The sequence below is a fragment of the Fukomys damarensis genome, unplaced genomic scaffold (assembly GCF_012274545.1).
Source record: "Fukomys damarensis isolate Sample0158 unplaced genomic scaffold, DMR_v1.0_HiC HiC_scaffold_27, whole genome shotgun sequence".
Lineage (NCBI taxonomy): Eukaryota > Metazoa > Chordata > Mammalia > Rodentia > Bathyergidae > Fukomys > Fukomys damarensis.
The window spans coordinates 7,264,038-7,270,667 of NW_022900939.1; the positions used below are offsets into that span (position 1 = coordinate 7,264,038).

General features: G+C 56.5%; 2 long non-coding RNA genes across 2 annotated transcripts; both read left to right on the forward strand.

The window, feature by feature from the left end:
- The first annotated feature begins 301 nt into the window (after positions 1 to 301).
- LOC104854135 lies at positions 302 to 2,509 on the forward strand. Its single transcript, XR_777984.2, has 3 exons — positions 302 to 400; positions 1,057 to 1,180; positions 1,674 to 2,509. It is a non-coding gene; the product is annotated as an uncharacterized LOC104854135 (long non-coding RNA).
- A 573-nt stretch (positions 2,510 to 3,082) lies between these two features.
- On the forward strand, positions 3,083 to 6,379 carry LOC104854136. Its single transcript, XR_777985.2, has 4 exons — positions 3,083 to 3,773; positions 4,956 to 5,012; positions 5,564 to 5,619; positions 5,887 to 6,379. It is a non-coding gene; the product is annotated as an uncharacterized LOC104854136 (long non-coding RNA).
- The last annotated feature ends 251 nt before the right edge of the window (positions 6,380 to 6,630 follow it).

A 6,630-nucleotide genomic window follows, 5' to 3' on the forward strand; every position in this document is an offset into this window, starting at 1 on the left:
ACGAGCCAGGCCCATAGTAAGGGTTCAATAAAAGGCAGCTTCACTGTGACTATGCAAAGGCTCTGCCCCTCCAAGAAAGGAATTGGCTGGTAGAGGGCAGGCAGCTGTTGATTGGCTGGTGGGTATGCAAATAACCTCTGTGGTGTCAGCACTCCATGGACCTATGGAGGAGAGGACTATTGCTTGGGGCCATCTCACTAGCCAATCAGCAGCAACAAGTGAGGCGCACCTGTAGTGGGTGTGGCCTGCCTGGGGAGGGGGAAGGAAGCTTGAGGCTCCCGGCAGTCAGTCAGGAGGCCTGGGCTCCAGCCCGGCTCTGGGCAGGTTGTGAAAGGCTGGGCTTGCTCCCCCGCCCACCGTCTGCCCGTCGTCCTTGAGGGGGCGGTAACTGTAGGATCAGGTGAGCTGATGAGGAGGAGGATGGTTGGAAAGATATAAAAAACTCTCAGGGCCAGGCGTGGTGGTGCACACCTGTAATCCCAGCACTAGGGAGGCTGAGGCAGGAGGATCGCTGTGGGTTTGAGACCAGCCTGGGCTACATAGTGAGTTCTAGGTCCGTCTCAACTACATAGACCCTGTCTCAAAAATCAAACAAACAAACAAACACAAGCTCTCAGCCATCAGGATCCTTGGGACCATTAGGCGGTCTGTGGACCTGAGGTCCCTCTTACTATTCAGAGCTTCCAATTTCACTTTGCCCTTTGGATGGAAATGTTTTAAAAAGCCAATGCCTTTACTTTATTGAAAAGTTGAATTCATGTAGGCTGTGTTGATGCTTTCAAACCCACAGAATGTGCTGGGGGTGCAGCTTGGTGGAACTGCCCCCAGGTTTGTTCTGCAGCACCAGTCATTTCGTGCGTACATACGTATGTTCCCAAGGGCGCCGACAGCTCTCCAGAACACAGAGCTGATCGCCCTCCGTCACGCGGAAACCTTTCGCTGCTGTCCGCTCACGCTCCCTGCTGAGCTGCCCCTCCTAGTCTCAGGATGGTTAAAACCGGAGGTTCCCGACCACAGACACTGCCGCCAACCCCAGATCTGCCTCTTCCTCACCAGATGGCCCTGGACTGGTCACCCGACCCAGCGTTCTCACCTGTGCAAGAGGACAGGCCTCGGGACAGGCCCGGCGTGCAGCAAGCACTCCGTAAGGGTGAGCTCCGTAAGGGTGAGCTCCGTAAGGGTGAGCTATTTTTCTCATCTCCCTTGTCAAGCATTTGGTCTCAAGGCGCCTCCACCAACCCCGAGCTATCCTGGGGCAGTCAGGGCCTTCGCTCATCCACCTCCTTCCTTCCCTGCAGTCTGGGGCGGAGTCGGGAACAGCAGAACGCTGCCTGCATGACAAGGCCCACCTGGGCTGGCTGGGGCCCCGCGGGGGCCAGCGAGCCTCCTCCCAGAGCAGATGGGGCCCTGGGGACGAGGGGGCCGGGCCCTGCCTGCCGTGGCTGCCTCTCTGCTTGGGGTCCTGAGGCCGGTGCCCCCCCACGGCAAGGCCGGGGAGCTGTCCGCGGTGCTGAAAGGCGCCGTCAAGTGACTAATTCCCGCCAGACGGCGCTGGAAGTGGCGGTTTTAGCTGCGGGCGGCCGCGATGGGCTTCTCCTCTTGCACGCAGCCAGCACATTCTGTGCTGACATTTCCCTGGCGCCGTCGCCGATGACGTGACGCTATCTGTGCAGCTCTTTCCCCTGCCTTCCCGGCTCCTCGCACAACTGTCATCAGCAGCCCCGCCTCGCCGTCCGCCGCCGCAGGAGTCTCCTAACTCCAACAATGAGCCACCCCGGGACGCGGGGGAAGGGCCTGGAACGCCGGCCGTGGCCCCAGCTCCCAGCCAAGCTTTCTGAGGCCTTCAAGCGGGGAGAAAGCCAATCCTGATCCTGTGAGCACAGTGGGGTCCTGTGGTTTGAGCACAGGCAGACAGCTGGGTTCGAATCCCACCGCCTCCATGTGAGCTTGGGGGTCACCCTCCACCTGGAGCCTCGCCTGCTGAATGGGGCTGCTGAGAGGGCAGGAATGGGCAGTCTACGTGGAGGTGCTGAGCCGGCGGCCGGTGTGTGAAAAATGCTTGTGACACAGTGGCACTTAGTCTTAGTTTCCCTTTCCCAAAGGAACCTTAGCATCTCAGAGCTGGGGGAGGCCTTTTCTGTTTACAAGGAAACTGAGGGCAGCCAGGGGACAGGGTTGTTTTAGGTCATGTGGCCAGCAGAGGGCGGCGCTGGGGACAGAGGAGGGGCTTCTTGTCTGTGAGCTGTTGAGGTGTTAAAATAGCAGGGTGTGGCCGTGGGGGTCTGGGGCTGCCCACAGGATCGGGGCAAAGATGTTTTCCGTGTACAGGCATGATCGAAAACTATGGTGAGTGTTTACATATTTTAAAATATGCATTACATTGAAAGACTCATTGCCATGAATTCACTTCAGGACCTTCCCCCTTGATTTAGTCACTGGATGCTGCTCCCATCCTCCCTGCCTTTTCCACAGCAGCTCTGGAAGCCCTCTTCCATCAGTGTCTACTTGCACTGTTGCGGCTGCCCTGATGTCCTGCGTCGATCCAAAACGTTTCCCTGTCATGGTCACTTTGACTTTGCGGAAGAGCCAAGGGTCACACAGCGCCAGCTCCAGTGAGCAAGGTGGATGAGGACACAGTGTCATGTTTTCGTGAGCCTCCTTCCCTTTGGGCGGCACTCGGTAACAGCTTTGCCACATTTTTGTTCACACCTCCTAAAGATGTCCAGGAAAGAAGACTCTAGAGCTACTTCAGAAAGAGGCAAGAGAGATGGGATAGGTTCATTTAAGTTAGAGGGAGGACTATGGAAAGGGGCACACGAGGAGATTCGCCTACAGGATCCAGGGTGGTGCTGGGCACATAGTAGGTGCTCAGTAAATAGCCATGCCCTTATGACCTTCCACCCCCACGGATATATTCACCAAGTGTCTGTTGGAAACCTATATGTACCAGATATAGCCAAGATGTGGAGACCAGGAGTTTGCATTTGACTGGGAAAAGTCAGGGGTGGGGGGTAATCAAATAATAAACAAGAGAATTTTTGTTATCTGGCACTCTAAAGGACTTTTAAACTAGCCAGTTGTAGTGATTCATGCCTACCATCCCATCACTATAGGAGACTGAGGCAGGAGAATCTCCAATCTGAGCCCAGCCCAGTAATTTGAAGACTTAATGAGACCCTGTTTCAATAAAAAATTAAACAGGGGAGGGGATATAGCTCAGTGCCAAGATTCTGGACTCAATCCTTAGTATCACAGAAATACACACCACCACCATCACCACCACCACCAACAGCAACAATAACAAAAACTTTTACAGTGATAGGGTGTGGTAGGTGGCAGTGCTTGACAGGGTTGGAGTGGGCCTTTCTGAGGAGCTGGAAATGAGCAGAGGCTTGAGTAGAAATCTAGAGGAAATGCATTCTAGACAGAGGGAACAGCAAGTGCAAAGGTCCTGGGGCAGACAGGAGCCCAGTACCTGGAGAGGATTCCTGGTGAGATCCCGAGGGCCTTTAGCTGTTGATGACTTTTCTGTCTTCCAGATTCTTATTAGTCTGTGAACTCAGTTCACTGGGTAGGACTTTTCACCCCAGCAATGAGCCTCTTCCCTGAATATCAGCCTAAAAATATCAGCACAGGAAGGGTCCTCAAGAGATGCTGTGAGAAACTTTCATCGTTCAAATGGATCAGGCGAGACCCAGGCTCACCTGTGACCACACTGCACATTCCAGTCACACAGCGCAGGACAGCAGCCCACTCAGCGTGGATGACTCACTGTGAGTGCATAATCCCACAGGCAAAGCTGAGAAGGCCCACACTGCCCTCTAAAGAGTGGCAGGAGCAATTTTACCGATCTTCCAGGGTGAGAATTAATAAAAGTTCCTGCTGGCCAGGGCACAGTTCCAAAAGATGTTTCTTACTGTTTGTGGGCCACCAGGTGGTCAGGGTTAGATTATGCTACAGGCTGTTGAACTATTATTGTTCAGTAGCACTGGGGATGGAACCCAGGGTCTTCGCACTGAGCTACATCCTCAGTGCTTTCTATATTTTTAATTTTAAGACAGAGTCTCACTAAGTCGAAAAGGTGCCCAGGCTGGGCTTGAACTTGAGATCCTCCTGTCTCAGCCTCTCAGAGTGCTGGGATGACAGCTGTGCACCACCACACCCAGCTGAGGCTGCTCAAGCTTCACGTAGATGACACCATAGTTCTGCACACAATGTCTTGGCCTTATGGGTCTGGGCCTATGATAGCAGGGGCAGAAAAGAGGGGAGAGAGAAAGAGAAAGGCACACCTGCCCCCATGGGCACCAATGCAGCTGCACGCAGAGGTGCACAGCAGAAGGGACAGACGCGTGTGAAGACAAGGCTTTTGTCCTGTCCCGGACACCATCCTGCTGGCCCAGAAGCACCTACAGCACAGCACAGCCTAGAGCCACTTACGGGTCTCACTCTACTGGGGGCTCCGAATGGAGCCACATTCAAGGCTACTACAAGCAAGCGTAAACCTGCCATGCTGTAATGGCTGGTGGTTTATTGTACCCAGTGGTTTATTTCACTGTCCCAGCCTTTTGTCTCACCATGGTGGTCCCTGACTGTCTCACAATCAGTGGCTTAAACAAATTAATTCTTCTCTCCAGTAAACAAAGAGAAGTTAGTCTCCTAGGCTGGGGCGACGGCACAGTGGTCACCAGGGACCAGGGTTTCCTGTCATTTGCTTGCTGTCATTAACATGGGACTTCTAGCTCATGGCTCAACATGGCTGCCCCAGCTGCAGCCATCACGTCTACATTCCAGAGGAGAGCTGAGGGGCTGAGAAGGACATGGCCCCAGAGTTGTAGTTTTATTGCATTGGCCAGACTAAGTCACGTGGCTACACCTAACTGCAAAGGGGGCTGGGAAATGTTGTTTTTATTCTGAGCAGCCTGTACATAACCAAACATTGGACGGGCATTCATCAGGAAGAAGAGGAAAACAGACGATGAGGGAGAGCTGGACATCACTGCCACAGTGACGGGGTCAGCACTTCAGCTAACGTGCGGGTGCTCTGGGGAGAGCCCAGAGGGGCCCCGGGCAGCCTCCGTGGCAGAGGGCGGCCCCACTGCCGGCCCCCTCCTGCTGGGACGCTGTCACAGGGCTGGCAGCTGTCCACCTCCTCGGGGAGGCAGCAGGCGACCTGGCCCTACACAGCTCCCACCGTCCCCAGTGGGCAGAGTGGCTGGTGGAGCCCCAGGGGTGGCCATGGCAGAGCCCGGGGGAGGCAGGCAGGTGAACGGAGGCAGCAGGGCTCCCTGCGGCCCTGCAGGGCCTCCTCGCGTTGTCCTCCCTCCCTCTGCTTCCCCCTGCCCTGCCCTCCCCACCGGGGCTGTGCAGTCCCTGACTGGAAGTCCCTTTCCTCCTCCCCTTTGTCCCTCAATCTCCATCCTGCTCCCACCCTGCCCACCCTGTCACCCCCCTTCAGCCTGTGTCACCTCTGTCCCCAGCGTCTCCCTGCAGGCTTGTGCTCCCGCTGAGCACCCGGGGCAGCGAAGTCACAGCACAGCTTCTGAGCACCTCTTGCTCCCCACAGGTGGGGACCAGGACGTTCTGCCATTGAGCGCCAGGGACAGGACCAGCCATCTGCTGGTCAGTTGACGGCACCTGGACCTCACCATGTTCCTGGGACCCTGACACCGTCAGTCCCTTTGGGCAGGGAGGGGCTGAGGCTCAGAGAGGTGGCCTTGCTGGGAGCCTCACAGTGGGCTGCTGGGGCATCCCCCATGATCCTCCTGCCTCAGCCTCCCTTACCATGTCGGGCTCCCAAGCCACTTAGGGCCCAGATCCCACCCTTGTTGGCTGGAAAGCAGGGGTGCTCAGGAGTCCTTACCACAGTCCCCTCTCTGTCTCTGCCAGGTTCTCCGCTCCTCAGCGTGGCTCCGCCTGAAACCCTTTAAATATCGCCCTGTTGCTCCCCGAGAAACACCAACCCCACCTCTCACACCCACGCACCAGCACCCAGAACACACGAGGCCTCCCACAGGGTTGCTGGGGCTCGGGGTGCAGGGACACAGACATGAGGGCGGCAGTGGGAGGCAGTGGGGGCCCAGAGCTCTGCCTGGTCCTCGTGGATGTATCCCACGCCCGCTGTGACAATTGGACAGGGCCTGCGCCACAAGACACACCGACCAGCACCGACCTGGACCCCGGGCGCCTCGCCAGATCCCTTCAGGGACAACGCTGAGCACTCCCTGGGCTGGGCGTCTCCGACCCTTCCTTCCTGCAGGTGTCCCCGGGACTGCGGGCAGCAGCCCGACTGCAGGACAGCGGCCCCAGGGCTGAGCCGGGCAGGGGACACGGGCAGGGGACTCGGGCTTTGCAGGCAGCAGTAACATTTCCGGGCCCGCAGGGTGAGCTGCGAGCCATCATTTGTTTCTTCTTTTATGAGTCAACAGATTCTTCCAAACGTGCATATGTTAATACAGCATTTTAGATGTCTGTTTCACTATAAAAAGTAAAAATAAAAAGTAATACAAAAGGAAAGAAAGCAGCAGCCACATTCCCACTGGCTGCAGCAGCGGACCCGGGCTGGTTCCTGGTCCCTGGGGCGGAAGAGCGGAGTCCTGAGCACAGGGCTGGGTCCCAGGCTGGGGACAGGGC